At 38.4% G+C, this 5947-nt stretch overlaps 1 long non-coding RNA gene across 1 annotated transcript; it reads right to left on the minus strand.

Annotated features, from left to right (window-relative positions):
• Window positions 1–2509: 2509 nt before the first annotated feature.
• Window positions 2510–5249, minus strand: LOC142109446 (uncharacterized). The gene is made up of 4 exons (XR_012680380.1): window positions 5119–5249; window positions 3984–4056; window positions 3340–3420; window positions 2510–2639 (listed from the first exon to the last, which is right to left on the minus strand). It is a non-coding gene; the product is annotated as an uncharacterized LOC142109446 (long non-coding RNA).
• Window positions 5250–5947: the final 698 nt, after the last annotated feature.

Below are 5947 nucleotides of genomic sequence, written 5' to 3' on the forward strand. Positions count from 1 at the left end.
CACTATTCATAGATAGTATCCTCGGGCTGTCAATATGAGATACATGGTATCTGCTCTTTATTATTAGGAGATCAATATGATGGACATTAATTCTGTTACATTCAGGCAATAACTTTTATACCATTATTATTGCATCTTCTCCTTCAAGTGGATCGTATACATGTATACCAATTATTGAGGCTTTTCTTAATTAGCGATTATTGGTCTTTGCAATTTATGCAATCTAGGGCTACTACAGCATATTCTATATTCTCTATATACAGCCCTTAGCGCTAATGTAGCGAGGGCTACTATAGCACATTGTATACCCTTTATATGCAGCCCTTAGCGCTATTGTAGCGGATACGATAGGGACGACAAGTGGGACATTGCAAATTATTTTGCATTTTAACCACATATCACTTTTTGTATTTATTTTTTCTTTTAACATTTCGCTCAAATCTTTCCATTTTAAATTCAATCTAATAAAAGTTATATTTTAACGAGCAATTTTGGAGTGCCTCATATCACACTGACATTTTCCCTTCCTCCCCCCCTCCCTTTCTTTGGTTTTTCAAGTTATACCACAAACACCTGCAATGTCAGTAAGGGTGTGAATACTTTTTATATCCATGTAGTGCTGGGGGTCCCTGGGGAGAGGCCATAAGTGAAGTGTACACTTGTGCTAGTGGATAATAATGTTGGGGGAGATGTCAGGATGACATTACCGTGCTCCTAACCAGAACCAACATAGTCTTATCTCATAGACACAGAGGATAGAGGATTATACAACTATACAGGACATTATGGAGGATGTTTATGTTTGTGGATAGACATATAAATGGTGGTGTCTTGCTGCTGTCATTTCTATCTATATTCTGGGTCCTGTGTGGAAGTTCTAGTTGTGTACAAGGTGAGAGTATGACAATGTCACCAGAGAGTTGTATTAACCTCTCAAAGAGAAAAGATGTTTATTACTAGAGATGAAAGTCATTGATGTAATTACATTTCTTCCAGCAACGTGATGTCAGTAATTTATTCACTGCACTAACAGATGTGCTGGGAAATGTTATCCCGTGTGCTTATAGTACAGTACATGCTCTCATCACACATACTGGTTATCAATGCAGGAACAGGGAGAGGAGCGTAAGGACATATAGCAATAAGTTTCTTGTTACCTTTGGGTCAGTTAAGTGACTATTTATTTTATTTGATGATTTACAGTATTCTTATGCAGGTCCCCTGCTATAGAGCAATGTGATCCAGCACCAGACCATTCAGTGCGGGGACTATAGTGGCTTCCAGGATAATGAATAAAAATTGGGATCCTGTAGGGACAACTATAACATCCTCATGATCCTAGTATAATATGGAGTTTAATTCCACCTTACAAATAAATGATGGTGATATGATGGATATCAGGGTAACACTCTGCCTGGGGGTCAATCTTGTCTAGAACTGGCCCTAGTTCTTGGAGCCTTGTTTATTTCTTATATAATCGTGAGAGTATTGGATATTGTGACTGTCTTTATTTCATATGTAATATTTGTTTCTTTTTATGGTTTTATAGAATGTGTAAGACAAAGACTTGAATTAAAGTATTGACCAAAGTCCAGTACCCAGCACCTTGAAGGATATGAAACAATCAAGTAGTTGTGCTGGAGTAAACAGGCTCTGTGGCCCCCGGGTACTTAGGAAGCACCCCCTACATGTTCTCTCTCCACTATTTGGGTACCACATGAGGCATATTCTTGCTGCTGGTCCACATTGAACAAAGAAAGCCACAATTGAGGCAGTTCCTCCTAACCTAAGGAGGAAAATTCTGTATCCCGTCACTCTCTGTTATCATTACATGTTACTCCATTCAGTTGTCAGGCTTGTAAATGTCCCTTATTACCAGCAATTTGCATGGGTGATTAAAATTCTAAAAATTGTAACATTTTCATTTTGTCCCACAAAGGGAAACAACATCAAACGTACTAATCTCTGTGTGATATACACTGTGGATGTATGGGGCTATATCTGTTCATTCTGTGAGGGCAGAGAGACATTACATGGTAGTGCCGAGGAGTCATCACACCAAGGACATGGTTGTATTGAAGATCTACTGGACCCATCTCAGATCAGCTGCTGGACCCAGAGTGTTCAGCTGTCATTGCTGTTACCATCTCTGTCCCTCCGGTGCTGATGTCTGCAGCCTCCTTGATGGTAGCACCAGCCGACACACCTTCTGTGGACATGTGAAACAAGTGACCTGGCTCTGTGTCCAGCAGTGAGTATGATGCCAAACAAACATACCAGGCACACAGCTACTCTGAGCTGGTGGAAAACCAAAGAGTGCCCGTGCGGCATAAAAGTGTCCAGCAGACAAATGGATACAATTGTGCAAAATTTTATGTGCTGTGTATACACATATTATAATTAGCAAATTACCCAGATCATTTAGTTTCTTTCCTTCTGTTTAAGCACTATTTTTATAATAAACATAACAAATAATAAATGTCTTATGAAATAACGAATACACACACAGTATGAGCATAAAATTTACTAAATATTAACTATATTTAAACTACAATTTTTAACAATTAATTAATAATGATTATTTGCTTCATCCAGCAGGTTCAGCAACTTGTTTCATAAAACACTTCAGGCAATGAGGTCTGTAGGTGCAAAAAGATAAAATATCAATGTACATTGTGTTAGTTTACCTCCTCTATTCATAGTGATATTTCAATATTATGTATTAACAATAGTAATAAAGGAACACATAGTAAAATGGTCCGGTAACCCATAGCATCCATTTATATAAAAGCTTTCATTAATGTGACTACACCAGGCTACTAATGGCTGAATGGGTCCCATGGAAAGTCTAATGTGAGACCTGAAGACTCAGGTCGGAGCTGGTGAGAAATGTAAGTCCTCATGTTACTAATCTCCGCAGAATATAAAGTGTTGTAGAGTCACATGTATAAGAGCGCTCCTTGCTGTGCAGAGGGGAACATGGACATATCTGTTCTACAAAAGGACATGTCTCACCAGCTCCGAGCTGAGTCTTCAGGTCTCACACTATACTTTCCATGGGACCCGTGTTACACCTCCCACTCACGTGTGTGTGTGTGCCCAGTGTGTGTGACAGGTCGGATGCACATAAATGATGTGATCTGGTCAGAACCTGACCGTGCATTGATAACACATAAATATATATTATGCAAAGTCATGCGGGCATCTAAGTACATGCACACACTGGATTGTGGACCAATCATACAATCTATGTGCAGGACCCAACAATACCTTAAATGGTCCTGAAATAATAATACTGGTCAGTATGTTATAATATTAATCATGAAACATGATAATTACCTGATTTTGGGGTGATGACACGCTGGGTAGGTTTCTTGCCTCAGGATTGCTGATAGCTTCAACTACCTCTGTCTCTATGCTCTGCAAAACATACATAAATACATTATATTTCTAGATAAGAGTAGTAAGACTAAAGGACTGATTGTATTACACCACCAGCATGAAACAGGGCTGTATGTACTGTGACAGAAGCACTGGGAAAGAAACGAATGGCAGGTATTTAAGACCTAGATTTCTGTCATTTATATTTTAAACCACTGGAGAGAGATTGCTTAGGTGTGTGGGGAAAGCTTCCCAGTGCAGGTTTCAAAGCAGACTTACTAGGAGTTGCACCTGCGTGCTGCCTTTAAAAGGCTGCAGCTCTGATCACACCCTCTGTCATTGTCTGGGAAGGAGGTCAGGTGGCTCCTGAGAGAAACTGCAACTTTGAACGGGATAATGTGACAGAAATCTGCACTATCCACGTATACACCGGACAAGTATAATTATATAACACCTCTCACCACACTGACATGTGGACGACCTCTAGGAAACATGCATCCAATATTTAATCATATTTTTATTCCAGCGTATGAGATCATTATGTAGATACCCCGGTGTATCCCCATAATAAGTCGCCTTCTTGTTGTCATTGTGTTACTCACCATTGTAAAGCAGCAGGCTGCGTACAGAGGAGTAGATATACACCCGATAAATGATGTCACCAGGACCACAATACTAAGCACCGTTATTAAAGAAATGTAATAAATAGTGGATGGAGGAGAGACAGTAATCACCTGTGTGTATAATTCTGTCTGCCTTGTTCTTTATCACAGTAACTTATACCTAGACATGTATGTTATAACTTAATACACAAGTAATATTGTCATTAATAATTACTAACAATGACAGAAATGTGTTTCTTATATATCATTACTTAGCCCTATATAGGAAACTGATGTGTATAAATGTCATTCTGCACAGTGCTATGCTGTATTATATTTGTATGACATTTCCTCCTATGTGCACACTACCATCGCTGTCCATGTAGTACACGGTCATATTAAACAGTACTATGTCCCATCTGTGCAAACAGCGATCAAACATTCAGAGATATATATTGTATCCAATTTATTACATCACTAATAGATCCGCAATTACATAGATCTAATAGTAAGAACTACATAAGACTTGTTAGAAGTTACGGTACACTTTGTCTGCAGTATAAGACCCATTTTTGTGGGAATCTGACTAAGTATTAGTGAACTGTGGCTTCAGAAAAATGGTCGTTATTCTTCTTACTTATGTTTTGGCTCTAGTGTTTCTGTTACACTAGGAAAAAAGTAAATGCAGTTTCTTGGCTGCTAAAAGTGAAGCACTGGGAGAGTAACTGTAACACTAATTGTATTATTTTGTGCTATTTAATTGGATGTAAGGTGAGATTAGTAATCATATGTAAAGTTATATTAACTTACTAGGTATTATGTTAGTTTGGAAAGATGGTCAAGATTGATGTAATTAAAGGTGGTAAATATTAATGTGGGTTTTTAATGTGCAGCTTACATTATCCCTAATTGGGTTTTATTCACCTATGTTATTACATTTATATACATTGTGCTTTTTGGCCTTTGTGCTGTTCTGTAAATACAATTACTGGCATGTTAGGTAAAGGTGCTGTACAGTTATATACAAGTGACACGTCTGCACCATAAAGTCATGTTCTTTCCCAGTGTCCTAATACCAATTGCTGGGAGAAGCCACGTTCCTGTCTTCTGTCCAGTTCTTTGACATAAAGGATACGTGCAAATCATCTCAGCTCCCACATCCTCCATCCAGTTCCCCAGGATGTACATTATGGAGAATACATGGAGGATGGCCGAGTGCACACATAGGTTGCTGAAGAAAATGATGTACAGATGAGATTTCTTCATGCATGTAGGGTTCTATAGAGACAAAACATAAAGTACCACATTCATTAATGTTAGTGATGGTATTATAATTCAATTAAAAGAAAAATACAGGTAACAGATGTTGGGCAGTGCCCCCATATTAGCTGATGATCTCTCTGCCATAAGTACGGTTAGCGGAAAGATGGCAGCCATGCTTGTGTTGCCTAGCAACATGATGCGCTGCAGGGGGCACTGGGAGAACTAGAAGCCATTTATTTGGCTACTATTATAAATACTACACACGTTATAATGTCACTGTTGTGGTAATTATCATGTACCTCTGCTGCCGATGGCCAAGCGCCAATGATAGGCCAGTCGATGGCCCTCAGTCTTATCATTGTATGGAAGCAGCAACCTGCAATGACAATACAATATGTCACTAATAATTCCCTACTGATAAATTATATAACAAGTACAAACAATTTATAGAGAAGGATGTCCCCTAAGGACCAATATACCTGTGACCAAACTCATTTTAAGTTATTGTATAAAATTGGCGATATATTGGAGTAACTGGGCCCCATGACCAGTTTTGCTGTATTAAACTTACAGTTTGTGATGCTAAAATGGGGATTAGAAAACACAACTTTTCTGATTGTTCAGTATACACAATGTTAATAACAATTAAATTGTTAAAAAAAAGTGTCAGAAAAGTTCTTTTGAACTAAACAATGTGCGCT

This window comes from Mixophyes fleayi, chromosome 12 (genome assembly GCF_038048845.1).
Source record: "Mixophyes fleayi isolate aMixFle1 chromosome 12, aMixFle1.hap1, whole genome shotgun sequence".
Lineage (NCBI taxonomy): Eukaryota > Metazoa > Chordata > Amphibia > Anura > Limnodynastidae > Mixophyes > Mixophyes fleayi.